This window comes from Watersipora subatra, chromosome 3 (assembly GCF_963576615.1).
Source record: "Watersipora subatra chromosome 3, tzWatSuba1.1, whole genome shotgun sequence".
Taxonomy (NCBI): Eukaryota; Metazoa; Bryozoa; class Gymnolaemata; order Cheilostomatida; family Watersiporidae; genus Watersipora; species Watersipora subatra.
Window position 1 is genome coordinate 72114223 of NC_088710.1, and position 11152 is coordinate 72125374.

Consider the following 11152-nt stretch of genomic DNA (forward strand, 5'->3'; position numbering starts at 1 on the left):
AGCACACACTCGACTGCTATGACCTCGCCAAGTGAAATAATATCGTAGCCATAGACATTCAGACGCAGTCATAGCGCAATAGATAACGTTTTTCCAAGCCGTCTACATAAATGTCAACTATCGAGTTTCTAGTTTCTTTTTTAGCAGCAACGAGATTAAAGCATTGTACAGATTTTATAGAAAGAGTGGCAGGATACAAAACTTTAAGCTATTACTATGGTTGTGATTTCGATTTTAAAAATCACACTCAATAAGCATGCCAAAAATTATACTGCTTGACCAAAATGAAGCATTGTAAAGCAAACTGCCGGTTCCCTTTACTTCTCCACAAGACAAGCAGCAAATAAATAAACACACCGAGTGCTTGGTCACCAAATAATTTTTTTTATCACAAATAAATACATGAAGCCAATGTGTGCATTCTAATGACAATCATGCAGAGAGCCTACACTTGCTCCGCATAATGATGGGGTTATCGTTGCTTTATAACGATCGTGGTTTCGTTGGGCTCCGCCTTTTTCTTTGTTTATCGCTCGTTTTCTTTACTCATCGGTCGTCCGGTCCGGACCGGCTCATTAATGACCGTGCCTTTTCTGATGACAGGAATCCTCTATCGGGTGATGCCGGTGGCTATAGAGCCGGTCTCTCCGGCTCTGGTCACGGCTCACTGTCGCCACACTCCCCCAGTAGAGTCATACCTGCCAACTCTTACGCATTGGGCGTGAGACTCACGCAATCACCCCAAAGAAAAAATGGAGTTGCGTGAGATTTTTGCCCCCAATTTCCACAATTTTATATATACTATCATTGATACATCAATTGCCTCAAAACCAAATCTCACGCATTGCGCCACTTTTGGGTTGGCAGGTCTGAGTAGAGGCCCTGGGGCTGTCCACTCAGAGCTGAGAGGTAAAAGCAGCTGTGACCAGAGCCGCTGCTGTCGGACGCCGAACTCCAGTCTGGCCACTTTCCTCTCGGCGAACGCCTTGTCTGCTTCTCGGAGGTGTCAGGCTCGTATGATTTGGCTTGTACGAATGACCATCCTTTGCCAGTGGCAGCTATCCGCCAGGAGTCGCTTGGCCAAACACCAAATCTCCTGGTAGATGAGTCGATCGCTCCTGGCTCGATAGACTCTGATGGGCTTGGTTGACCCGCCGCAGCTCGGGTCTGGCATGATGGTCTCGCTCCCTTGGATCCTCCCTCGTCTTCCTAGCGGTGACAGCAACAGACCAGGCTGCCGGCTCTCGGGGGAAGGGTGGGGGAAGGATGGGGGCGGTCGGCCACGGTCAACATCGGTTGGCAGGGCAGCGTCTCCAGGTCGGCCAGCCATCCTCTAGCACTCAGCAAGGATTTCCAACAGGCCCGGTCTACCACATAGACTACACTGCCACATTCAGTAGCTTGATGCACTTTCCGGTGGGCCATGAGCTGGTCTCTAAAGACGTGTTGAAATCGGCAGGGGCAGATGTAGACAGCGAAATGCTGCACTATGTGCTGCCGGTTCCTGCGTGCGCTAGTCGTGACCTGACGCAGGTCGCATGTGCAAGGCTTTTTTAGCGTGTCCTATACCTGGTCTCATATGTTGCCTCTGATATAGCGCTTGGTGTACACGACCTCCTTCTTGGGCTCAGTCTTTAGCTTGGTTAGTTTGATGCGTAGCTTCTGCAGAGGTGGCTGCGCAAAGACTGGCGAATGAACGAGCTCGATCTCAGTTACGCACAGGACTCGAGCCAGCTCGGCCAACTCGGCCTTCTCCACCTCCTCCACCCAGTCAAGGCACTCATGTATCTCCAAGGGCGTCTCGGCCAATTGTCTCTCTGACATATTCTTGAAGGGTACAATATAGGCAGGTATAGTATGATCAATAATTGATAGTGTCGACCAGATGTGCCTCTACTCGAGCCTCTCTGCTGGTAACAGATTGGCCTGAAAAGACAGCCTGGTTAGAGCAATCTTCTGAGTTGCCAGGGAGCTCGGCTGTGTCATTCGAGGTAGCCGAGCTCATGCTCTGACACATGGACGCAGTCCCCTCTTCTGAGCTCAGCAAGTCCGCCAACATTTCTTCTCGTTTTCATAGCCTCTAACAGGTTCAACATCTCTGCTAAAGAATGGAAAGTCTCACTTGAGTTTGCCGTAGCTGTGTTAACAGGAGTGATTCGAATATGCTGAAAAGTGGTATCCGTAGCGGTGATATCGCTGGGCCTTTGTAAGGGAACTGGTTCACTGGAGAGTGCAAAAAACGAAAGACCTTGTTTTATTAATCCCCCAGCTCCTCTACTCGCCCTAACTCCAGTATCACTACGCCTGTGGCTATTCTGATTGTCTGTCACCATTGTTAGCCGTTCCCACTTTTCGTACTGGTCTGATGGCCAAGTGATCTGAGCTAGCTTGGGGTTATGATGAGTGGAACCAGGAGCCTTTTTCTTTGGGCTAGGAAACCAGACCAGCCAGCTCTCTCGAAGTTTTGTGTTTTTGCTGCTCCTGTCTCCTTGAAAGTTTCTGCAGTCAGCCTTCCAGCTTCTTACTGAAAGCAGGGGAAGTGTAAGCTTTTGTTTTCTGCCTGGACAACTCGGCCTGTTCCTCTTGCCTCCTGGCCCTTTCATGTTAGGTCCTCTTCAGGGTTTTATGGTGGCTGGTGCTTGTTCGAGCTCCTCCGGGCAGGCATGGAAGGGCTTCAGCCGGCTCATGTTCTGCACTGAAGACAGGCCCTGTCGATTTATCAGGTAATTATGTTTTGGCTAGACCTTTACAACCTGGAACGGTTTCACGAACTTAGCCTGCAGCTTACAGTTGTTTCCTAATTATTTCCTCTAATTTAGGAGCCAGACCCAGTCTTCTAGTGCATACAAAGGAGGCTCATTTTGGTGTTCTTCTCCTATGGCCATCTGCTCCTCTCGAAGGGTTGCATGCACCTCTTCCAGCTTTTTCAACATTCTTACCACGTACTCGTGTGAAGTTTAGGCCTCGGGGTTGGTGGGTTGAATTCTAGCTGATCAGGAAGTTGCAACTCTCGGGTAAGCATCAGCAAGTTGGCTGTTTCTCCAGTGGCTGGGTGTGGCGAGCCACAATATGCTCGCATCAGCTGAAGGAGTAACCTGTCCCACTCCTCCTGACTCTGGGTCAATAGCAGTGCTTGCATGGAGTCACCCAGCTGTTGATTATTGCACTGGACAACACCATTGGCTTGGGGTAATAGGGTATAGTATGAGTCTTTTCCACCCGCCAAAGTCGACACAGCTCGGTCATTAGTTGACTCTCCAACTGTGCGCCCTGGTTGTGTGAATCTGCTCTGGTAACCCCATATAACAGAATACCCATTCACCCAACGCACTCGCCATCCTGAGAGCTGTGGCCTCTGGGAGGGCTAGGGCATCCCGTCTCCTCGTAAAGTGGTCTGTGAGTACCAGAATCTATTTGTTTCTTCTCAGAGTCTTCAGCGTCATCCTCACCAGGTCCACGATTACTTTCTGCCAAGGGCGCTTGACATAAAGTCTATACCTGCTGCTGGCTATTCTGGTGCTACCATGTTTCGCCGCTTGTCAGACCTCACAGCTATTAATCAGTCTCCTTACTGTGGCTGTCATCCTTGGCCAGTACCAGGTCAGATCATTCGGCTGATCGTCCTACCCACCTCAGAGTGAGCAAGGGCATGAGTCTGCCAGATGGCTATTTTTTGAAGGCCGATGGGCAAACTGAGCATCAACGTGGTTTGCCATGAGGGGAAGTCTGGGCCTCCAGCACCCCGTTAGGTTGTAGCCTGAAGAACAGACAAATTTTATGCAGCTAGCAGAGTTCTTGGCCCCCGAGCATCAGCTGCTCCCAGAGTCAGCTCTTTGGCCTGCTTAACAGCATGGTACATGGTTACCATCGGTTCCCGGCCAATGGCTTGCATCTGTAAACCGAGTGTACAAAACATCTCTCTGGTTCACTTGTTTTGTAAATCACATAGTAGGTGCCAATGCTTGGGCCTTGGATGCATCCATGTCCTCTTATGATCATGCTTGAGTTTAAAGATGTTTGTGATCCTGAGATTGTGCTCTGAGCAGAAAGCAAGTAGAAGTTCACCGCAAGTAGCAAGTAGAGATCATATCCGGCCCTTGCATTAAAGTCAATGGTAATGAGTAGCTTATCTGTGCCAGGGATGCTTTTCATCGCACATCTTTACTAATGCTAAAATTCCTCTTAAGCTTCACAGTTTGTCAGAATTTTTGACAAATCTGTCATAGTGGGAGCATGGATGCTTACGATAGACAAGTACGCAACCCTTTTTAGTGGCAGGCCCAGAGTCATGATCCTGGCGCTCACTGCTATTGAGTCTTGTTCCATTTTTTTGACTATGTCATTTCTGATGGCAAAGCCAACTCTTTTCTCTCTTCATTTATGCTCTTTGCTGCCACTCTAGTAGAATGTAGAGCCACTGTCCCCCAAACTTCCTGAGAGTGTTAAACAGGTCTCACAGAGTGCTGCGATATCAATGTGGTATCTTTGAAGTGCTTTTGCCACTAGTGCAGTCTATTGTTTTGATTATTTTGAGCGATCTCTATCAAGAAGTATCTTTACATTCCATTCTACCATTTTTAAGATGGACTTTTCATTCTTCTGCTTATTTTCTGACTAATTTTTCATTGAGTGCCAGAGTAGTAGCACCACAGCGCAAACCTTTTTAGACCGGACTATGTTTGAGCCGATACGATTATTATTGATTCGTGTTTTTTCTATAAAATCGCATGCAATAGGTATCAAAGAACATTAACTTTTGCATTACTAGACTCCCTCTCTTAGCAGTACAGACATGTAATCTAGTGGACAGGAACAGCTTCAGTCCCACTGGCATTTTTGGTCTGCTGCAGCGGTTAACCGAAGAATAAGTTTATTTATCCTCGCTTTTGAGTGTGGCCACAGTACGTTCTGAGAGGTCTAGTCAGGTTCTTTGTTAAATATTTACTTTGTTCCGATGATATGTTCAGATTCACCACCTCCAGCTTAGAGTTGGTGTTGCTAGTTTAGTCGCCGGCAATCCAACCCATGATGCAGGTTCTATTGGTCTTCATGGCTATCTGGTAGCAGGTACAAGTGCCTGGCTTAATCGAAAAAGTAATTAGGTACAATGTAGATAGTCGCAGATAAAAGATAAATTAACAAATTTATGAAGAATGATGAGCAAGACGTAACCAAGTTCAAAGCAAAGGAAAACAAAGGAATAGAGTTGTTTGCAGAAATTATGGTGGTCTCATACTGCAAGAAAATGTCCAGTTTTGAGTCGGCTGTGTCATGGCTGTAAGAAATACAATCACAGAAAAAAATGTCGCTCTAAACAGCGGGTGAATTTTGTGGAGGGTGAAAGAGAAAAATCTAAAGACTGTTATGCTTACAAGTAGTGAGCAAAGATACAAAGCTACTTACCACTGTTCATACTTGAGTCAATGGTAATCAGAAGTTCATCAGGATTTAGCTTGACAAAGGGGCAATATGTAATATCTTGAACTAGACTAACTATTCAAAGTGGGGAAAACCGCCTCTAGATAAAAAACTGCAGATAGCTGAAACGATTGAATGGTCTAATAACATAAGCTCTGAGCAAGTGTGAACATGAACTGGCCGGAAAAACTTTGTATTTTACAGTGCACAAAACTTTCAATCATAGCTTTCTGTCACTCGATGCCTGTTTAAAGCTTGGCCTTATATCTATTAAAGAAGAATGGGTGAATTTGGTTGCAGAGATGACCTGCAAAACATACTGTCTAGCGATTTTTAAATCTTTGAATAAATAGATTATTTGCTAAGAGAATACCACAAGGAGATGGACAAGAAAACAGTTTCTAGACAGCCACAGCAGGGAGACACTACTCTCCATGAAAACTGACCTGAAAGCAAAACGGAACGGCCACATAGAAAAGGGAGTCTAACCTCCAGCTAGATTTCTGCTCAATGGACACAACAATTTTGCTGCCAGGAAATGAAATGGGTTGCCATGTATTGGTCTAGATTCATCTAATCTTAACAAGGCTATTCAGAGAAACAATTTATTGATGCCAATTCTGGATGATATATTCAGTGATTTAGACGGAAAAAAGTTTTTCACATTGTTGTAAAGCTCAGTGATGAACCAAGTGATTTGACCACGTTCTGGACCACGTTTGAAAAAATATTAGTCACTAAGAATGCCATTTGGGTTGTCATCAAACCTTGAGGAATTATAACGACATCTATTAAATGTACCAAGTGGTCTACAAGGAGTATGAGTCCTGGCAAACAATATTTTTATCATTGGTTAAAAAGACCAACATATGAGGAAAATGTTGTAGACCACTATCAAAAGCTGAAGAAATTTTTGACTTGAGTAAGAAGAGTTACACATCTAAAGTGGCACAAAGCAAAATGCAGGTTCATGTTGGATTTTGCCATATATTGGCTCTATAATCACCCCTAAAAGTAGAAAACCCGATCCTATTAAAATTAAAAAAATTGCACACATGAAGGCCCCAATCAACAGTGATGTGGTGCATAGTTTCCTTGGCCATGCAAATCGTTTAGTCGAGTTCATCCTCACTGTTCAGTAAAGTGTGAGCCGCTGTAGCCTGTCTTGACAAACTGTTGTTTTTTCGGAGTTGTCCCCTGACGAGCTGAGCGAGCAAAACAACAGCTTGTCACAATACGCATTGCATCTGATGCATTAGCTGCACTGAAAGGCTGCTTGGCTGTTATGTCGGTCGCTCCATTGGTAATCATAACGGATTTAGCCCAAAAATTAATACAAAAAAAAATATAAAAACGTTTAACCAGAGACCAGTTTCTGCGGTAAACTTTAGTAGAACTTAAGAACTTAGGCAACAACAGCAACTAAACATGTTGTTATTTGTGCGCTCAGTCAGTTTCATTTGTATTTTTGTATCAGTGAGTTTTATTTGTTCTTATTGATTTTATTTTTAATTTTATTCTTAAGTTCTACTGAAGTTTTCCGCAGAGACTGGTCTCTGGTTAAATGTTTTTATCTTATTTTTTTCTAAATAAATTTTTGGGCTAAGTCTGTTATGATTATCAATGGACCGACTGACAACATCGCAGCCAAGCCGCATAGACGGAAGAGAACAACTCCTTTTCAGTGCAACTGATGCATCAGGTGCTGTACGTATTGTGACAAGCTGTTGTTTTGCTCGCTCCGCTTGACGTGGACAACTCTGCAAAAACAACAGTTTGTCAAGACAGGCTCGAGCTGTGATGGTGAGTTTTGCTGGGGTGAATATTCACAAAGAGCTTTTGCTGAACTCAAATGCCTAATCACAGCATCTTCATCACTCAAGTATTTGAGGTCAACCATGATGTTATGTTCAGACAAGTGTTAGTACAGATGGACTCAGCGCTGTATTACTTCAAGAAAAATAGCTGGTCTCTTATGCATCCCGAAGTCTAAAAAAGATTGTGGGAAATCAGGCCTCTATTGCTCTGAAGTTACTGGTCATAGTCTATGGCATGCTGAAATATGATAAATGTGTCATAAGCAATCTAGATGCAATAGTACATACTAACTATTATAGCCCACAAGAGTTAGTACTCAGTAAGTCTCTGATTCAAGCTTCAAGATGCCTGCAGTCAATGTTGGTAGCTCATCAGCAGCACCTTTTTTAGGAGTGTACACACCTGGAAAATAGCAAATTACGGCCAATTTTCTTTCCAGATAACCAATTGGGAAGCCTAAATAGGAAGTGACCGAGGAACAGATTTGTACAGTAAGTTTAGGTCATTCATGCCTGATCTGAGAACAATAAATTTAAAAAGAGTTTTATCAGTGTCACCGGCAACCTCAGTGAACATTCAGCACTGTACAAGAAATGATTCAGGGTTAGGTCAAGTGAAACAAATTAATTCTCTCATGTTGGTCTACAAAAGCAGCAGATATGCCGGAGGTAGTGTGACCATGTTGCTCATATCCTAATGAATTAGCATACAAAAACTTCAGACTGGTAGTGCTGGATAAACTAAGACCAGACATTTTGGAGAAGCTTCCCAGTAGTCCCTAGGGGATGGCAACAACTATAAGAAAAGCGAGAACTGTTGTGTTTTGGGCTCATATGGCTGAAGACGTTCGAATCAAAACAAAAGGTATGTGAAATGCGCTTTCCAATCACCAACAAAACTCAATGAAATACTCAATAGCCATGACATTCCCGAGACGACATGGAGCACAGTTGGAATGGACATCTTCTCATTCAAAACCAAAGACTATTTTATGCAGTTTGGCTATTCTTCTGACATTTTTGAGTGGAAGCCACTTTCAAACCTTTCAAATAGTCAAGAACAATTGTCAAATCATCCAAAAACACTTTTTCCAGATATGGGATACTACACAAGCTCTATTCAGACAATGGGATTTGGACAAATAAAAATTATTATTCTCAGGCTTTTATTAAATTGCTGAGATACGTGTATCTCGGAATGATCTCTGTAAAGTTACAATGATAGATACATAGTTTTCAAAGTTAGTCACAAAAATCACATTGCTGCTTGAAACTTAGTAAATTACTCTTATATGGTTGTGTTGCGTTACACTGCACCTAGTAAAAAATCATGTAAAGGGAGAAATAAGCCTAATTAGTCAGAAAATATAAAGCGCAGTAAATATGTCATGTCAAATCTACTATTAGACTTAATTCTATAGCAATAGATATAAAATTGAAAAAATGAAACAACTGCACCTTTTTGTTAAACAGCTACATTTTAGGACCGTTATTTTTTGTAAAACCTCCAGGTCTCAGTGTTCACCTTCTGTTTTTGCCATTTTTTATAGGTACCTGAAAGTAAACTTTACAGTTACCGTAGAACCTCTAATTGAACGCCACCTCTATTTGAACGTCGCCTCTATATGACCGCCACTATAGGAAAATTGTTGAAAAATAGAGTACCACCCTTTAATTGAATTCCACCTCCATTTGTCTGCCACTTTGACTCAGTTTGATTTTTACGAACCCATAATAGCAAGTGATCAGTAGAAAAGTGTCCACAAAATCATTAATAATGAATCATTTACATCAATAACAATTAATTTCCTTGTTGTCCAACTCTAAAGCTTTTTATTTTTTTTCGTTATAACTTTGAAAGCAACACCATAGAAATGATTAATAACTGTATCAGGCTAATAGTAGTTCCTTGTTTAACACGGTCTTGATACATCGAAGCATTGGATAAAAAAGGTTTACATTTATGACAATAAATGAATGACTAGTTTTAAGCTAATGGATGCGCTTAATGCGCATGCGGCTAAAAGCTTAACGTGACATGTATTTGTGCAAATATCAATGTGTAAAAGTTTTGCTCAGCTAAAAAAATAGTTTCGATGCTAATATTGACTAGTTCAGCAGTGCAGAAGAAGAGTTGTGGAAGGTGTTAAACAACTAGAAGATGTTCGTTCTACCGAAAGCAACAATCAGAATGCAACAGGCCCAGCAAACAATGCAAATTGTTTTTCAAAAACGGTAATTGTTGTTTATGCATGTATTATAAGTATGGTTTGTTTGTGTCACTTGTTCATGAATATATAAACGTAGCCTTTGATAGATTATTATATAACTTATAAATTTGCGAATTTATAGCATATTATTTAATAGCATAATTGCGGTAATCTGATCTTACAATTGATCAACGCTTGTAACTCCTCTTCTATCACACATACACATCTAGTTTTGGCTGCAAACTGTAGCAAACATATCAATGAATGCAATCAGCTCTTATGCAACATTGTTAAATATAGGTGTAAAATAAAAATGGGTCTTCAAATTTAGAATGAAATAAAAATTAAAAGCTCCGACAAATGGCAAAGCAGGACACAGGCTATAATATCATTGCAAGTTAATTGCAAGCAATAGATACAACCAATAGAGATATTCCACAACTTCTCAATGCATATTTATTAATAGATCTTTGACCAGTTGTAGGTGAGTTAGCAGATTTATTGCGTCCAAAAGGGTTAATGTCGCTCCACAGGAAAAAAGGCAAAACAGGTGACATTCGCTTCACCTGTAAAATGGCTAAATTTGTCTTTCCAAAATTCTGATGAGCCATTTGAAAAATACACCGCCAGCCTTTAATTGAACGCCACCTCTATTGATCGCTACTAAAGAGGCAGGGTTAAAAAATAGAGCACTATGGTGTTTAGTCAGAGGTTTTACGGTATTCTAGCGACTGCTGTGCTAATAAATATTAAAAGACAGCGGACTATTGCTTGGTATTTCTCACTTGCATTGCGAAAAATGTAGAATTGATATGCCTGTAGGCTGCCTTTTTTGTCACCACCAGAAGCCTTTCTGGAAATTAAACCTCCAAACCATTGTTTACAGGTCAAATATTATTTTTTATCAGATTGTTTTTATTGTCACTAGCAGTGAACATATACTATGCAATTCAAAAAGGTCACATCAGTCTCGAAAAGGCTGGCGCAAAAATTGAACTCATAGTCGTATTTTACGCAAGTTTATTAGCCAGGCTGATAATTTTCAAGTAGGTGACTTGATGTAAGTACAGACTTCACTATATAAAGAAACTCAAGCTATTATAATGACAGTTTAAAATTTAGGCCAATTGTTTTCAATGTGTTGCTTCGAGCTCTGTTGCGTCAATCCGGCATTATTTCATTAAAAGAAGCTATGTTAATGCTCAAGTTACAAGAATAATGACATTCAAAAACTCTGCATTTAATGGGCAAAAACTTAAAGTATATGTTTCCATCATTAAAGTTTATTTAGTAGGTATGTGCCACATATACTTTTGTTTACTATTTGCCACATCACTACTATCAGAGCCTACATTAGCAAACATTAGTACGTTTGATCTGGTGAGATCAAGAACTGAGTGTTTCCGTTGTTGCTGCTTGTGCTTCTTTATAGTCATATACAATCAGATGTCACATTCTTTCTGTGGTAGCTTCTCTCACATCAACAGTGGTATATTTGTGTTGCACAAAAAGCAACCTACTTACTTTTTCAGTGTTTGAAAAACTGGGTTTTTTAAATTGTTTAAAAATTACTTTTGAATTAATTAGAGGTTACTTGGGATACTTGGGACATGAGAAAATGACCAGAGACCGGCTGGAACATTTTGACTGTACAGCATTCGCTGTTGATTTTTTTTTTCTATGAGTTTAGGAAGATATGCATCTAGC